Raw genomic sequence first — 18,368 nt, forward strand, 5'->3', positions numbered from 1 at the left:
TCAATTATTGGATTTTCTTCCTCTTTGATTTATTTGGTTGGTGATCTTCATATGATCACATTAGGGTTTTAGAGCATATCAAATACAAGTAATAACCATCATCATGGCATATCAATCGAATGCACAAGTCCTATGCATGGTACTATATGCACTTTGAAAAGTTTTTGTTGGTTTGAAAATTTGCTCTCTGGAATTCTCTAACTTTCTTTTTATTGAAATTTGGGGTGTTACATCCGCCTTGCCCACTCGCAGCCCACACTATTCGTGCTGCCCTCCATGCCCCCCATGACTACGCCCTCTGCGCCCCAACGCGAATCAATCCTATTTTCTCCCTTTTTAATGTTAACTTCAGTCAGAAATACATGTTGATGTATTTATGGACGCTTGATCTGTTATGGGGGGTTTGATGTGTCTAGACACTGATAATTTTGTTTATTGGCTTTATCAATAAGTTTTTTCATCTCAAGATAATTTAGATAATGATGATCAAGAAAGAAACAAATTGTTGGTTGATCGATCTTTGATAGTATGGAATCAGCATACAAACCCAACTTCCTCATTGAATTTTTTTTATATGCTGAGGTAGAGGAGTGTCACGGAATTTGGGAACTGTAACTTCAAACAGGTGGAGCCATAGGCATAGTCTTATTTTCCCCTATAGTTATGTATCTGTACTACTTAAAAAATACGAAAGCGTTCCGTCGTCAATCGGTAGCATGGTCCGTCGTTCCCTCGTCGATCGTCCGACCTTCCACCGGGCTACTTTTTCACTTTAGCCCTTCGTAAAATGCGAAATCAACCTGTAGTCCAATATCCCCAGCAGTCCAGCCTCCATCCACATTTCCCCCAATCCCACACGAGGAGAAACAGAGGCGTGCGATGACGGTAGGGTTTGCCTTCCCCGTCCGTTCTCTCTGTCACGCTGCCACCCAGATGCTCCTCCTCCTACAGCGACCTACACCCATGAGGAGCCGCAGCCAAGCAAGACCCCTTCCATCCGGCGAGCAGGCTGCACCATCCACAAGGCCTCCATGTCGCTGCCCGCACCGCCATGTGTCTGGCGGCTTTGGGTCAACGCCGCCTTCCTCCACCCCATCAAGCCCCTGCGCCGCCGCTCCATGGGCCCTGGGCCGTCGTCACCGGCGCCGCTGACAACATTGACCGGGACATCGGCTTCCGCCTTGCCCACTCGCCGCCCACACTATGCGTGCTGCCCTCCATGCCCCCCATGACTACGCCCTCTGCGCCCCAACGCGAATCAATCCTATTTTCTCCCTTTTTAATGTTAACTTCAGTCAGAAATACATGTTGATGTATTTATGGACGCTTGATCTGTTATGGGGGGTTTGATGTTTCTAGACACTGATAATTTTGTTTATTGGCTTTATCAATAAGTTTTTTCATCTCAAGATAATTTAGATAATGATGATCAAGAAAGAAACAAATTGTTGGTTGATCGATCTTTGATAGTATGGAATCAGCATACAAACCCAACTTCCTCATTGAATTTTTTTTATATGCTGAGGTAGAGGAGTGTCACGGAATTTGGGAACTGTAACTTCAAACTGGTGGAGCCATAGGCATAGTCTTATTTTCCCCTATAGTTATGTATTGTTTTGTTCCAGAATTTACCATGAGATGTCAAGAATTAATTAGGATGAGAATTAGCTTAATTCAAGGTACACTTTTCTGCAAGTTATATAATGGAACTTGGTTACCACTTAGCATTTGCTAATAGCATTCTTGGTCGTCTTATCTGAAGCCCGAACATCGTCCTTCGAAGATTGCTACCATTTGCTTAATCTCCATGATTACCTTACGTTGTTCTTTTGTGTTATGAGCCCAGATGATCATTAAATTATGAGCCCAGATTAGTATGTTCTTTGCTAGAATGAACGTAGATTTCTATTTTCATACTTATGGTTCTGATGAATGAAAAAAATATTAATTGACATGGATATAAATGTGTTTATAGTACCTATGGTCATCAGAAGTTTTCCCATGAATTTTGAGCTTTATGCTGTCTTTTTTAAATCATATTCTAGCAAGGGTTTCATATAATTTTAGTACATCTTTAAACACAATTAGCGTCTTTATGGAACCAGAGTCATTCAATAAAGATTTCTTGTTCATCTCTAAATTAAACTGTATACTGCTTTCATTAGTATTGCTTAGCACTCTTGCACACCATTTGGTTCAATAGTTCAGTCACTGTAATGTATCTTCCCTGTACATTATGCATTGTTTACTATTTTTTAATATATACCTTTTCATATTCCCATGGCTCTTTATTCTATGAAGCACTTGGTTTGGTTAGAAGTCATATTAATTTTTTATTTGAAATTCCCTCAAAAATATTTATTTGAAATGGCAAACTATTACAATGTAATGAATATACGGATATAAGTAATACATAGGTTTTATTTTAGGGAAGCTAACTAATAAGTTTATCTTTGGTCTTCCCAGGAAGCTCATCAAATCAACCAACTGACACACCCATGTCACACTATACTTTTAGACTTCTGAACAGCAAAGTAAATTTCAGGGAGAAATGTCGTATTATCAAAATAATATTCCCTGCTCAGGAAAGAACTTAAACGTTACCAGCCATAAAATACAGCACCACCCACCTTATTGTCGTGGCCATAAATGGAACCATCCTTACTGACATAAATGGAATCGACAATATCATTGCAGGCATCAGCTAAGCTGGTGTTAGATGGAAGAGACCACCACCCTATTTTTGTGGCAAGAGTTATTACCATTTCTTTTTTTGGTGTCTTGAGATCATGAGATAGCCAGGGAAAGTTCGTCACCACAGCGAGTATAATATGGGACCCTTAGGCTGAAGTTATAAGCTCTATGCACACCGAGAAACATGTGTCTCGCCCTAGACTGTTAAGTTATTACAGACTTGTAACAAGCAGAAATTAGAGGTGTGAGTTCTTAGTTATGCTCCTGGACCAAGTATGTAGACCAAATGACTTTCGTTTTTTTAAGGATACAATGCCTGATAATTGTTTATATAGAGAACTTCTCCGTAGTGCACTCTACCTGTTCATTCAGAAAGTTATCGAGCACATTGCATAAGATTTAACTAACTTGACTGATCTACATATGTATATACACATGCATGATGCATCTGCTTTTATATTTTGCCATTGCACTTGTGGTTGAGCTGACAAGACTTCTTGATCATCATGGTGAAGGGGAGCGATGGGTGAAGTGGTGCACGTAAAAACGATCAGAGGTATAAAATCTAATTTCCCCGCAGTCAAATAAAATAATACAGCACTACTGAGTGCTCTTTGTTAATACAATTGCCTCACCCATTCCATAATTTCTTTAGTGTATATGATATGTTACAGTACTAGCGTTGTGATATGTATGGGTGGAAGCACAAAGTGTATCCTAATTAATTCATGCCATGATTCAGTCCTATTTACTCCTTTTTTACTGTTAACTTCAGTCATAAATACATGTTGATGTATTTACGGCCGCTTGATCTGTTATGGAGGGTTGGATGTTTCTAGACACTGATAATCTTGTTTATTGGCTTTATCAACAAGTTTTGTCATCTCAAGATAATTTAGTAATATATAGGTCTTATTTTAGGGAAGCTAAGTAATAAGTTTTTTTTTATCTTTCCTAGACTGTTAAGTTATTACAGAACTTGTAACAAGTAGAAATTAGAGGTGTGAGTTCTTAGTTGTGCTGCTAGACCAAGTATGTAGACCAAATGACTTTCCCTTTTTGATGGCAACAACGCCTCATAATTATTTATATAGAGATTTTTCCATAGTGCACTCTACCTGTTCATTCAGAAAGTTATCAAGCACAATGCATAAAATTTTAACTAACTAGACTGAGCTACATATGTATATACACACGATGCATCTGCTTTTGTATTTTTCCATTGCACTTGTGGTTGAGCTGCCAAGACTTCTTGATCATCATGGTGAAGGGGAGATGATCCTGATGGTAAAGGGGAGCGAGAGGTGAAATGGTGCACGCAAAAAGGATCAGGTGTATAAAATCTAATTTCCCTGCAGTCAAACAAAATAATACAGGGCTACTGAGTGCTCTTTGTTAATACAATTGCCTCACTCATTCAATAATTTCTTTAGTGTATCTGATATGTTACAGTACTAGGGCTGTGATATGTATGCGTGGAAAAATAAAGTGTACGCGAATTAATTCATGACATGAGTCAATCCTATTTTCTCCCTTTTTTACTTTTAACTTCAGTCAGAAATACATGTTGATGTATTTATGGACGCTTGATCTGTTATGGAGAGTTTGATGTTTCTAGACACTGATAATTTTGTTTATTGGCTTTATCAATAAGTTTTTTCATCTCAAGATAATTTAATTAATGATGATCAAGAAAGAAACAAATTGTTGGTTGATCGATCTTTGATAGTATGGAATCAGCATACAAACCCAACTTCCTCATTGAATTTTTTTTATATGCTAAGGTAGAGGAGTGTCACGGAATTTGGGAACAGTAACTTCAAATAGGTGGAGCCATAGGCATAGTCTTATTTTTCCCTATAATTTTCGATTGATGCTAACTGCATAATAAAATGTCATCATGCAACATCTTATATAGTTATGTATTGTTTTGTTCCAGAATTTACCATGAGATGTCAAGAATTAGGATGAGAATCGGATGTTGGAGACTGAGCATATATTGCAGGTCTTTGCATGATATCTCATCCAATCGTCTGAGAATTTGGCATGTTGTATGAATCTCCTTGCATGTGTTGGTTTCTTCTCCATTTAAGTAATGTGTTATGGTTGTAGGTATCGTGGCAAGAATGGGAGGAGCGACGGTGTAGCCGAGGGAGAGGGAATATGCGAGCTGAAAGACATGTTGAGACAAAAAAAGAAAGAGAAAGAACATTCAAACATGTGGTGTTAGGAGGGGGAGAGACCTTGTCTTTTATAATTATCGTGATATTTTTTGAATGCTAGGTAACTCCTCACTGCAAGGTAACACATCAGTTTTATCCATTTCATCCTGAAAATTAGTAATTCATTAATGAGTGACAAACAATTAGAGGTACTATGTAAATATGTTACAGAGTACAAGTAAAGTGATTTTTTTTCTAAGGCTGGCAAGTGCTTTAGATATTTGAAGCCTACAAATGGCTCATACTCTTTATCGGAAGCATAGGAACTTGATCTTGACCCTTGTTCACACTTCATGGATATTTTAGGCTCTTTGTGTTGTCATCTAGCATTTTACTTCTTTGGTGGTAGCCATTTACATTATTTGCAAAAGTAGGACTTGCATAATTTATTTTCAGACATTGGTGAGTTAAAATTATTTTCAGTTGTTGTATGTGTAGGGATTCGTTGCATAGAAAACAAAATTTTTCCTACCGCGAACACGCAATCCAAGCCAAGATGCAATCTAGAAGACGGTAGCAACGAGGGAGTATCGAGTCTCACCCTTGAAGAGATTCCAAAGCCTACAAGATGAGGCTCTTGTTGCTGCGGTAGACGTTCACTTGCCGCTTGCAAAAGCGCGTAGAAGATCTTGATCACGATCGCTTCCGGCGCCACGAACGGGCAGCACCTCCGTACTCGGTCACACGTTCGGTTGTTGATGAAGACGACGTCCACCTCCCGTTCCAGCGGGCAGCGGAAGTAGTAGCTCCTCTTGAATCCGACAGCACGACGGCGTGGTGTCGGTGGCGGTGGAGAACTCCGGCGGAGCTTCGCTAAAGCTACGCGGGAGATATGGAGGAGAGGGGGGCGGCTAGGGTTTGGGAGGGGGTGGCCGGCCACTTCAATGGGGCGGCCAACTTGTGGTCTTGGGGTGGCCGGCCCCCTCCCTTGGCCCCTCATTATATAGGTGGAACCCCAAGTGTTGGACTCCAAGTCTTCGAATAAGACCCGAAACCAAAACCTTCCATATGAAAAGGAAACCTACCTAGGGTGGGAATCCCACTTGGGGTGGGATTCCCCCCTTCCATATGGGGGGGTGGCCGGCCCCCTAAGGGGGAGTCCACTTGGGAATCCTCCCTCACTAGGGTTGGCCGGCCATGGAGGTGGAGTCCCACCGGGACTCCACCTTCCTTGGTGGTTTCTTCCGGACTTTTCTAGAACCTTCTAGAACCTTCCATAGTACCTTCCGCATCATTTTAATTCACATAAAATGACATCATATATATGAATCTTATTCTCCGGACCATTCCGGAACTCCTCGTGATGTCCGGGATCTCATCCGGGACTCCGAACAAATATTCGAACTCCATTCCATATTCAAGTTCTACCATTTCAACATCCAACTTTAAGTGTATCACCCTACGGTTCGTGAACTATGCGGACATGGTTGAGTACTCACTCCGACCAATAACCAATAGTGGGATCTGGAGATCCATAATGGCTCCCACATATTCAACGATGACTTTAGTGATCGAATGAACCATTCACATACGATACCAGTTCCCTTTGTCACGCGATATTTTACATGTCCGAGGTTTGATCTTCGGTATCACTCTATACCTTGTTCAACCTCGTCTCCTGACAAGTACTCTTTACTCGTACCGTGGTATGTGGTCTCTTATGAACTTATTCATATGCTTGCAAGACATTAGACGACATTCCACCGAGAGGGCCCAGAGTATATCTATCCGTCATCGGGATGGACAAATCCTTTGTTGATCCATATGCCTCAACTCATACTTTCCGGATACTTAATCCCACCTTTATAACCACCCATTTACGCAGTGGCGTTTGGTGTAATCAAAGTACCTTTCCGGTATAAGTGATTTACATGATCTCATGGTCATAAGGACTAGGTAACTATGTATCGAAAGCTTATAGCAAATAACTTAATAACGAGATCTTATGCTACGCTTAATTGGGTGTGTCCATTACATCATTCATACAATGATATAACCTTGTTATTAATAACATCCAATGTTCATGATTATGAAACTAATCATCCATTAATCAACAAGCTAGTTAAGAGGCATACTAGGGACTTCTTTGTTGTCTACATATCACACATGTACTAATGTTTCGGTTAATACAATTATAGCATGATATATAAACATTTATCATAAACATAAAGATATAAATAATAACCACTTTATTATTGCCTCTAGGGCATATCTCCTTCAGTCTCCCACTTGCACTAGATTCAATAATCTAGTTTACATTTGTAAAGATATAACACCTTGGCCTTCTGGTGTTTTATCATGTTTTGCTCACGGGAGAGGTTTTAGTCAATGGATCTGACATACTCAGAAACGTATGTATTTTGTAATTCATTTGCGTCTCAACGCATCACTCATTTCCAAATGAGTCGGCATTAAATATGTTTGGTCTTCTGGTGGAACCTTAATTCCGCGGTCTGAAATATGTTACTAATATTGTCACACACAATATAGCTTCAAAGTTCTGACTCTGTCGGAACTACACCAAGTTCTCAAAGAACCTCTTGACTTAACATCCTTTGTCATTGTCAAAACAATGACATACTCTGCCTTCTTTTGTAGAATCCGTCACAATATTTAGAACTCTTCTAAATCTAGCATAGACAACTTTTAGCTCATCGTGCTACCTTTTAAACAACACTTAGTCTAATTTGAGATTGAAATTTTATTTTCATATGTGACAAAACAAATATCGGTGCAACACTTTACAGCGATTTGTTTGTCATTTCTTCATACAAAAACTATATATATATATATTCTTGGTTCTTCTTAAGTACTCAAGAATATTCTTAATGTTTTTCAATGATCATCACATGAATCATTCTGGTATATGCTCATAACATTTTTAAGAGCACATGACATCTGATTGTGTACATATTATTTGTGATCTATAATCACTCATGTGTTTTTACTCATTGAGTGTCAGATACACTCAAGTCTTGTTAAAACTTCACATGACAAGAACATTTTCTTAATATTTATATATTGAACTATTTCAATATCCATTCTATGTACTTTGACTTAAACTTATTTTGTGTTTCAATCTATCTTCATAGATTTTGACACTAGATATGTTTCAGTCCATATCCTTTCATTGAAGTTAATTTCTCAATGAAAACTTTTTAATCAAGTATATAATTACATCATTTATAACCAACTATATGTCATCTACATAAAGTATTAAAAATATGTCTCAGCACTCCCACTTAATTTCTTGCAAATGCAAGTCTCTTCATCGTCTCTGATGAAATCAAAAACTCTTTGACTATTTCATCTAGTGAAGATTCCAACTCCATGATACTTACTTCATCCGATTGAAGTTTGTATACCTATCTAGTATTCTACGGACTAGCAAAACTTTTGGTTGTATCTTGTATACACCTTTAATACACACTTCTTATAAGCAATGTGTCGTTGCCTAATCGACGGTACCCCGGAGGAGGGATCCTCACGAGGGGGAGAAGAAGTAGGGGCCATAGGGCGGAGTGCACACGGGACGGTGGTACGCGAGTTACCCAGCTTCGGAACACCTGCACGATGACAGGGCCTACTGCTGCTTGTCTGGAATTATCTGGGCGCTTTCGCGTTGTTACAATGAGTTGTGGTTGTTCTCAACGTGCCTCTAGGGCTCCCAGGATCCGGCTTATAAAGGCGCACGGATCTAGGGTTTATATGGAGAGTCCTAGCCGGATTACAGGTCGCCTAGCTACAGTACAATGTCTTGCCATGTACGTCAAGGATCTGCCTTCCTCCCTACGTCGTACTGGATCCGGGTTCCACATGGGCCTCCATGGATCCGGGTTACTCCTGGGCCTTCATGGATCCGGGTTACTCCTGGGCCTTCATGGATCCGGGTTACTCCTGGGCCTCCATGGATCCGGGTTACTCCTGGGCCTCCATGGATCCGACTTCCTCCGATGGTCGGTTGGGATCCGGCTTCCCTATCCTGGGCTGGACTTCATCCTTTAGGATTAACAGCAACTGGGCCGCCCGATGGGCCACATGCCACATCATCATCTATGGGCCACCCGGACTTGCCGGATCTAGGCACTGTCGATGGTACACCCATGAAGTATACCCACAACAGTAGCCCCCAGAGTTCTTCGAGTTTCACCTGCTGTTTCCGCCTCACTAGTCCATCATGGTCTCCGGCAATATTGGTAACGCGGAGAAACTTGAAGAGCTCTAACTTCATATTTTCTTCTTTCCCAACTTTCAGTCGGAAAAAACCCTCATCCTGCGGGACTTCATCCATCGACAGTACATAACATGTCTCCGGGTTACTCCCCTGCTTGCGGACAAGAATTTGCTTATCTTCACGCCGTTACCCGGAACCTTAAAAGATTCAAACGGTTCCGCCTATCTTGGCGCCATTTTCGCGTGATTTGAGCGGTAAGTTGAGGTGCGGATCCGACTACCAAAAATTAGTTGCGGATCCGGCTACCAAAAATTGAGGTGCGGATCCGGCTACCAAAAATTAGGTGCGGATCCGGCTACCAAAAATTAGGTGCGGATCCGGCTACCAAAAATTAGGTGCGGATCCGACTAGTTAGCCAGATTTTCGCCATCTTTGAAAATTTTCTTGACATAACCATATGTATGTAGCCCCCGAGCGTTGAGTCGGCTTGCTCCAAGGAGACACGATGCTCAGAAACTTAGCCCCCAAGCGTCAAGGTGGAAATTTTCCGGCTTGTTACTCAGAGAACTTCATCGATGTAGCCCCCGAGCGCCAAGGTGAATTTTCTTGAAAATCAGGCTTGGTGCTCTTAGAGTAGCCTTATCTTTATATGTGACTTAGGAATAGCGTAAATCCCAAGCATCTAGGCGGAAATTTCCAGCACTGATACCGAAAGGAAACACACTTTTCACCTAAGATCAAACCGCAGCCCCCGAGGGTTGGTTCCAGCTAAGCATAGCGGAATCAAGACTCAAGCTGCTTCTCCAGCTGTGCACGCCATGGATCCGCCCAACCTTCTCTCATTGGATCCGGCTAGCTTCTCCTGGGGCTTCGCGCGATGCTAGATCTGCTTGAAAACACCTTAAATCGAGGACTGTTGTACGTCCAAGTGTCATGTACCTGATACATAAACATAAAAACATATTTGTATTAAATTGTTTCTTTGATCATGTTCAACGAACAAATGTAAGGCGGAACAAAAACGGCCTTTGAACAAATGTTTTAAAGCTGAAACTATGCAGCAGTTGAACAACATAAAACTGTCAAGGCGGAAAAAACTCGACTATCTTGAACAGTTAATGTAATTTATATGTTTTAAGCAAGTGCTGGTTTATCCGTTCTTCTGGTTCATATGCTTGACTTTTCGCGAGACGGCGAACTTTAAACACAGAACATCTGCTGAGGCGATAGCGCTTAATAGCGAAACAATCAAGAACCTCAGAAACAGAGGCCGGTTTTAAGTACCGAAATGTCACTACTAAGGAATCCACATATAAACAACAGAAAACGTGTAGGCTAGAAAACTCAAGCTAACGCCCGAAAGCGGAATTTTTGCAGCGTACTGGAGCCTTAAGCGGCAAAAACAGTACAAAGTTTTTCACGAGCGCGAGGCAAATCGTGGGAAAGATATGACCAACAGTGAAAGCGGTAAAAGACTCAGGATATGAGTGAACCAATCTTAATCTCATGATCATAAAATTTTAAAATATTAAATATAAATAGGGACTTAGCTGTTTGAGCGGAGTCAATGTCGGTCGTGGCGGTTTTTCTTCGGCGTTCCGCCGAGCCGATGCGAGATTGATTGTCGCAGTGGTCCTGTCGGTGCGGATCCACCTACCAAAATTTGGGTGTGGATCCGACTTCCAAAAATTTAGGTGCGGATCCACCTACCAAAATTTTGGTATAGATCCGGCTACAAAAATATAGGTGCTGATCCGACTACCAAAAATTAGGTGCGGATCCGGCTGCCAAAAACATAGGTGCGGATCCAACTACCAAAAACGTAGGCGCGGATCCGGCAACCAAAAACATAGGTGCGGATCTGACTACCAAAAACGTAGGCGCGGATCCGGCAACCAAAAACATAGGTGCGGATCCGACTACCAAAATCGTAGGCGCGGATCCGGCAACCAAAAACAGAATTTGAAATTTCCGGGTCTAAGGCGGATTCTTCCGTGGAAAGCTCCAGCGACTCGGATCGGATCTTTGCAGCTGCGTCCTGCTCGGCGGTGGTCGCAGCTACATTACTTACCAGTGCGTTTCTGTCGAAATCAACGGTTTCGCCGATGAAGATGTGTATGCCGCCAACTGGGACGATGGAGAGCTTGACGGGGTTTGTCTTGGCCGGAACCCAGCACTCGTCCGGAGGGACGATCGGAAGGTTTCCGGCGTAAAGGACGCGCCCCACAGCGATGGTGTCGTCGTAGCTTCCCATGGCGGAACCCTCCCGATTCCGGCCTCCAGACGCCGCAGGCCCCACGGTGGGCGCCAACTGTCGTTGCCTAATCGACGGTACCCCGGAGGAGGGATCCTCACGAGGGGGAGAAGAAGTAGGGGCCATAGGGCGGAGTGCTCTCGGGACGGTGGTACGCGAGTTACCCAGCTTCGGAACACCTGCACGATGACAGGCCCTACTGCTGCTTGTTCGGAATTATCTGGGCGCTTTCGCGTTGTTACAATGAGTTGTGGTTGTTCTCAACGTGCCTCTAGGGCTCCCAGGATCCGGCTTATAAAGGCGCACGGATCTAGGGTTTATATGGAGAGTCCTAGCCGGATTACAGGTCGCCTAGCTACAGTACAATGTCTTGCCGTGTACGTCAAGGATCTGCCTTCCTCCCTACGTCGTACTGGATCCGGGTTCCACATGGGCCTCCATGGATCCGGGTTACTCCTGGGCCTTCATGGATCCGGGTTACTCCTGGGCCTTCATGGATCCGGATTACTCCTGGGCCTCCATGGATCCGGGTTACTCCTGGGCCTCCATGGATCCGACTTCCTCCGATGGTCGGTTGGGATCCGGCTTCCCTATCCTGGGCTGGACTTCATCCTTTAGGATTAACAGCAACTGGGCCGCCCGATGGGCCACATGCCACATCATCATCTATGGGCCACCCGGACTTGCCGGATCTAGGCACTGTCGATGGTACACCCATGAAGTATACCCACAACACAATGTATTTTGCCAACCTACTAGCATATCTCATAAAAGAAATATGTAGTGATTACTAGACTAATCCACATAGACTATAAGCATTGCTACAGAAGATCTAATCTTGTCGTAGTCAACTCTTTGAACTTTGTCGTAAACAACTTTTCAACAAGTCAAGCTTTCATCAATTTTTATAGATCCATTTACTTTCAAAAAGTATTCATCTATCTTGGATTTCATGGCGTATAGCCATTTTAACGGAGTCAGGGCCCATCATAACTTCTTTGTTTGTAGTTGGTTTATCATTGTTCAAAATCAATCCTTTGTCCACAAATCATTTATTTGATCACAAAGTAAACCATACCTACAAGGTTCAATATGTACTTCGATCTTCATGGCTAAAACACTTTGTAGTCATGAAAGCCATGATCGTTGTGGCCGCTTCCGGAACCAATTTCCGATGCTGCGCTACTCTGATCATTATGCTCAGGTTCATAAACCTTATCAAGTTCTATTGTCCTCCCACTCAAATACTTCGCTAGAAACAATTTCTTGGAAATAAGAAACATTGACAAACACTTTTGTCTTTGTCTACATAGTGGGAAGAATTCCCAATCAATTCTCTGGAATAACCAACAAAGACATTCATCCGATTTTGGTTGTAAACTTATTTACTTATGCTATGCATACCAAAATTTTAAGAAAAGACTATTAGGATTCATACCCATGCCATAACTCGTATGGTGTCATTTCAACGGATCATGATGATGCTCTATTAAGTGTAAAAGCGGTAGTCACTAAAGCATAATCCACAAAAAATATAATGGCATCAATATTTTATCTCATCATTGATCCAACAAGGTTTGGATACATCTTTTGGATACTTCATCATTACTATGATACTCCAAGAAACGTGAGTTGTAGAACAACTTCATAACTCTCTTAGATGTTCGCTAAAACTCGTAATTCAAATATTTCCACCATGATCCAATCATAGATATTTGACTTTTCTATTACGATGATTTCCACTTCATGCTGAAATTTATTTGAATCTATTCAAATGGTTCAAACTTCTTCCTTATCGAATATATCCATATATATATTCAATTCATTGTTTGAAGTTTTCATGAAGTAGAAGAATCTCCCGCACACAACTATGTCCAGTGAACCACATACATCATCATGTATCTTTTCACTAAGTTAGTTGCCCGTTCAACTCTTGGCCTATAAACGGTATTTTAGTCATTCTCTTTAGAAAAGATTTGCAAGCGCCAAATGATTCAAAAATCAAATGACTCCAAAAATCCATTTGCATGGAGTTCCTTCATGCGTTTCTTTCTAACATGACCTAAATGGCGGTTCCACAAATAAGTGGAATTCAAATCATTTTCCTTATGGCATTTCAGCGTCAGTGTTATGTATGTGTGTTTCACCATTAAGATTTATAATAACTCATCCATCGTACATGGAGTAATGTCATAATTTGAACAACTCATTGTTTTCATTTGACCAGAGCAAAATAACAATTACTAAGTTCTTTATTATAAATTCTAAGGGCTAGATAAAATGCTAACGACGAACATAATAACACTTTATTTTGTTCCAGACGTGCATCCTTATCATATTCCTTGTCAGTCACTTAGGCCATTATATTCTTGTATTGCGTTGTTTTGTATGACACTTCATACCAACCAATATAGTACTAATACCCAAGAATTTCATAGTGTGACTTAACTAGGAATACAACCATAACATGTATATCATTTATATACACCTGAGCTAGACTTTCTAGTCTTTTCTTTTTCTTTTTGCCAAAATATCTTTTGCAGTTTCTCTTTTAGCTTTCCTCATTATTCAGAAAAACACTTCAACATCAATAACTTCTAGGTTTGTTGGTCAAATACCAATAACCTTGAGGTTCTTACTTTGAAGTTGATCATCATATGACAAGTGTTTCAGATTTCACTATTAGTAACTTTGTAATATGATGAACAATTTCACTCATAATTTTATCCATCATATCATGACGACTTTTCGAGACCATGTCTGTACATGCTAGGCTCGTAAAGTTTTAACCTTAGTATTTGCATGTGTAAATCTAACTTGCATCCGTTGTATGCACACGTAGAATCTATCACACCCGATCATCACGTGATGCTTCGAAACGACGAGTCTTACCAACGGTGCATACTAAGGATGATTACTTCATGGATATGTGAATATCGTTAGTGCCCCAATGGTTGGAGGATTGGGACGCCTTGCGTCTTCAACCTTCGTACATTCCCATAAAACTTATGAGTTTATGTAGTCTCACCAAATTATATTCTATCATCTTGCAATAAGGTCTTAGATATCACATATATCTCATACCTTGATTATTTCTGAAAACTAAATTTTCAGCTCCTTACTTTTCAAACAGATTTGAACTTCAAGTTTCACGGAGACAAGATAACTTTAGGTACTAATTGAAACCATAGCTCTTTGAATCAACAATGTGAGGTTTACTAAAAGTTTGCAATAGAACTTAATCATTTCTTGATTCATTAACAATACGGCACTGATTCGTAAAGTTATTTGTCGATTTAACTTGATTTCTATCTCAATTACAAGACTAACGCATAGTAGTAAACGGATGCCAATTCTACAAATTAATTCAAAATACTACTCAGACTATGTTTATGATAATTAGTTCATGTTTTAATCTAATTACTAATGAACTCCCACTTAATACAACATCCCTCATAGTTGTTAAGTGGTACACGATCCAAATCCACTACACCAAAACCGATCATCACGTGAGATGATGTAGCTTCAATGGTGAACATCAACATGTTGATCATATCATCCATATGACTTGTGTTCAACCTTTCGGTTTCCGTTGTCCCGAGGCCATGTCTGTACATGCTAGGCTCGTCAAGCAAACCCAAGTATTCCGCGTGTGCAACATGGCTTACACCCGTTGTATGTTGAGTTTATCACATCCGATCATCACGAGATGCTTCAAAACGTCAAACTATATCAACGGTGCATACGAGTGGAGAACACTTTATTATCTTGATATTAAAGTGAGGGATCATCTTATAATGCTACCGTCGCGTTCTAAGCAAAATAAGATGCATAAAGGATTAACATCACATGCAGTTTATATGTGATATGATATGGCCCTTTTGTCTTTGCGCCTTTGATCTTCATCTCCAAAGCACGGACATGATCTCCATCATCAACGGGCATGATCTCCATCATCGTCGGCGTAGCGTCAAGGTTCATGGCGCCGTCTTCATGGTTGTTCACCTCATGTAGCAACTATTACAACTACTTTGAAATACTACTCAACATGAAATTTAAAGACAACCATAAGGCTCCTGCCGGTTGCCACAATACAATAATGATCATCTCATACATATTCATCATCACATTATGGCCATATCACATCACCAAACCCTGCAAAAACAAGTTAGACGTCTCTAATTTGGTTTGCATATTTTACGTGGTTTAGGGTTTTCGAGTAAGATCTAATCTACCTACGAACATGAACCACAACGGTGATACTAGTGTTGTCAATAGAAGAGTAAATTGAATCTTCACTATAGTAGGAGAGACAGACACCCGCAAAGCCTCTTATGCAATACAAGTTGCATGTCGAACGAGGAACAAGTCTCATGAACGCGGTCATGTAAAGTTAGTCCGAGCCGCTTCATCCCACTATGCCACAAAGATGCAAAGTACTCAAACTAAAGATAACAAGAGCATCAACGCCCACAAAACCATTGTGTTCTACTCGTGCAACCATCTATGCATAGACACGGCTCTGATACCACTGTAGGGATTCGTTGCATAGAAAACAAAAAATTTCCTACCGCGAACACGCAATCCAAGCCAAGATGCAATCTAGAAGACGGTAGCAACGAGGGAGTATCGAGTCTCACCCTTGAAGAGATTCCAAAGCCTACAAGATGAGGCTCTTGTTGCTGCGGTAGACGTTCACTTGCCGCTTGCAAAAGCGTGTAGAAGATCTTGATCACGATCGCTTCCGGCGCCACGAACGGGCAGCACCTCCGTACTCGGTCACACGTTCGGTTGTTGATGAAGACGACGTCCACCTCCCGTTCCAGCGGGCAGCGGAAGTAGTAGCTCCTCTTGAATCCGACAGCACGACGGCGTGGTGTCGGTGGCGGTGGAGAACTCCGGCGGAGCTTCGCTAAAGCTACGCGGGAGATATGGAGGAGAGGGGGGCGGCTAGGGTTTGGGAGGGGGTGGCCGGCCACTTCAATGGGGCGGCCAACTTGTGGTCTTGGGGTGGCCGGCCCCCTCCCTTGGCCCCTCATTATATAGGTGGAACCCCAAGTGTTGGACTCCAAGTCTTCGAATAAGACCCGAAATCAAAACCTTCCATATGAAAAGGAAACCTACCTAGGGTGGGAATCCCACTTGGGGTGGGATTCCCCCCTTCCATATGGGGGGTGGCCGGCCCCCTAAGGGGGAGTCCACTTGGGACTCCTCCCCCACTAGGGTTGGCCGGCCATGGAGGTGGAGTCCCACCGGGACTCCACCTTCCTTGGTGGTTTCTTCCGGACTTTTCTAGAACCTTCTAGAACCTTCCATAGAACCTTCCGCATCATTTTAATTCACATAAAATGACATCCTATATATGAATCTTATTCTCCGGACCATTCCGGAACTCCTCGTGATGTCCGGGATCTCATCCGGGACTCCGAACAAATATTCGAACTCCATTCCATATTCAAGTTCTACCATTTCAACATCCAACTTTAAGTGTGTCACCCTACGGTTCGTGAACTATGCGGACATGGTTGAGTACTCACTCCGACCAATAACCAATAGCGGGATCTGGAGATCCATAATGGCTCCCACATATTCAATGATAACTTTAGTGATCGAATGAACCATTCACATACGATACCAATTCCCTTTGTCACGCTATATTTTACTTGTCCGAGGTTTGATCTTCAGTATCACTCTATACCTTGTTCAACCTCGTCTCCTGACAAGTACTCTTTACTCGTACCGTGGTATGTGGTCTCTTATGAACTTATTCATATGCTTGCAAGATATTAGACGACATTCCACCGAGAGGGCCCAGAGTATATCTATCCGTTATCGGGATGGACAAATCCCACTGTTGATCCATATGCCTCAACTCATACTTTCCGGATACTTAATCCCACCTTTATAACCACCCATTTACGCAGTGGCGTTTGGTGTAATCAAAGTACCTTTCCGGTATAAGTGATTTACATGATCTCATGGTCATAAGGACTAGGTAACTATGTATCGAAAGCTTATAGCAAATAACTTAATGACGAGATCTTATGCTACGCTTAATTGGGTGTGTCCATTACATCATTCATACAATGATATAACCTTGTTATTAATAACATCCAATGTTCATGATTATGAAACTAATCATCCATTAATCAACAAGCTAGTTAAGAGGCATACTAGGGACTTCTTTGTTGTCTACATATCACACATGTACTAATGTTTCGGTTAATACAATTATAGCATGATATATAAACATTTATCATAAACATAAAGATATAAATAATAACCACTTTATTATTGCCTCTAGGGCATATCTCCTTCAGTATGTACCTGAGGGCTTCTATCTGAAGCTTTGTTGAAATTAGCATTATCATTCCGGTGCAGTGATAAATTCATTGATGAAATATTCTTATATGATAACCACATAATGTAGGTGCTAGGACCACCACAATCTTATATGATGGACTCTATTATCTCAATGGTGCAATCATTCACAATAGATGTTTTGGAAATTGTTGTACCACCACTCGTTCATTTAGAAGTTGATTCTTATGTTTTAGACAGAAACATTGATGATCACAATCCGCTCTTGCACCATGTAGGTGAACAGAAAGTCATGCCTGACAGTGGAAAGACAAGCATGTGGGCAGAGAGGTTGTAGGCAGCGATGTAACCAACCCATGGTGGGCGAGGACAAATCAGTGTGGACGAGGTGGTGCGGGAATGACAATGGATGAAAATGAGGTGAACCAAGCAACGAAAAATGAGTCTGTGGCTAAGTGCGGTGTAGCGAAGACAAGGCAGCACCAGATCGAGGGAGATTATTAGATTGGACAAGGAGCTAGGGGAACATGAACGGGAAGAGTATGATGGAGGAATACAACTTATGTGATAGTCTAAAATGTAACATTTGAATCAAATTTCACTATACATCTTGTTATTATCCCGGTGCAACGCACGGGCATATTACTAGTTCTTGTTAAAATATGAGTGGGGTATAACGGATGTGTGATGTGTGGATAAATTT

At 41.5% G+C, this 18,368-nt stretch overlaps 1 long non-coding RNA gene across 2 annotated transcripts; it reads left to right on the forward strand.

Annotated features, from left to right (window-relative positions):
* Positions 1-1,668: 1,668 nt before the first annotated feature.
* LOC127346214 (uncharacterized) lies at positions 1,669-18,309 on the forward strand. Of its 2 annotated transcripts, XR_007879400.2 has the most exons (4): positions 1,669-3,250; positions 4,634-4,699; positions 4,807-4,995; positions 17,944-18,309. It is a non-coding gene; the product is annotated as an uncharacterized lncRNA (long non-coding RNA). The 2 variants fall into 2 exon arrangements; XR_011745300.1 differs by having other exon boundaries at positions 1,669-4,699.
* Positions 18,310-18,368: the final 59 nt, after the last annotated feature.

Source organism: Lolium perenne, chromosome 5, assembly GCF_019359855.2.
Source record: "Lolium perenne isolate Kyuss_39 chromosome 5, Kyuss_2.0, whole genome shotgun sequence".
Classification (NCBI taxonomy): domain Eukaryota; kingdom Viridiplantae; phylum Streptophyta; class Magnoliopsida; order Poales; family Poaceae; genus Lolium; species Lolium perenne.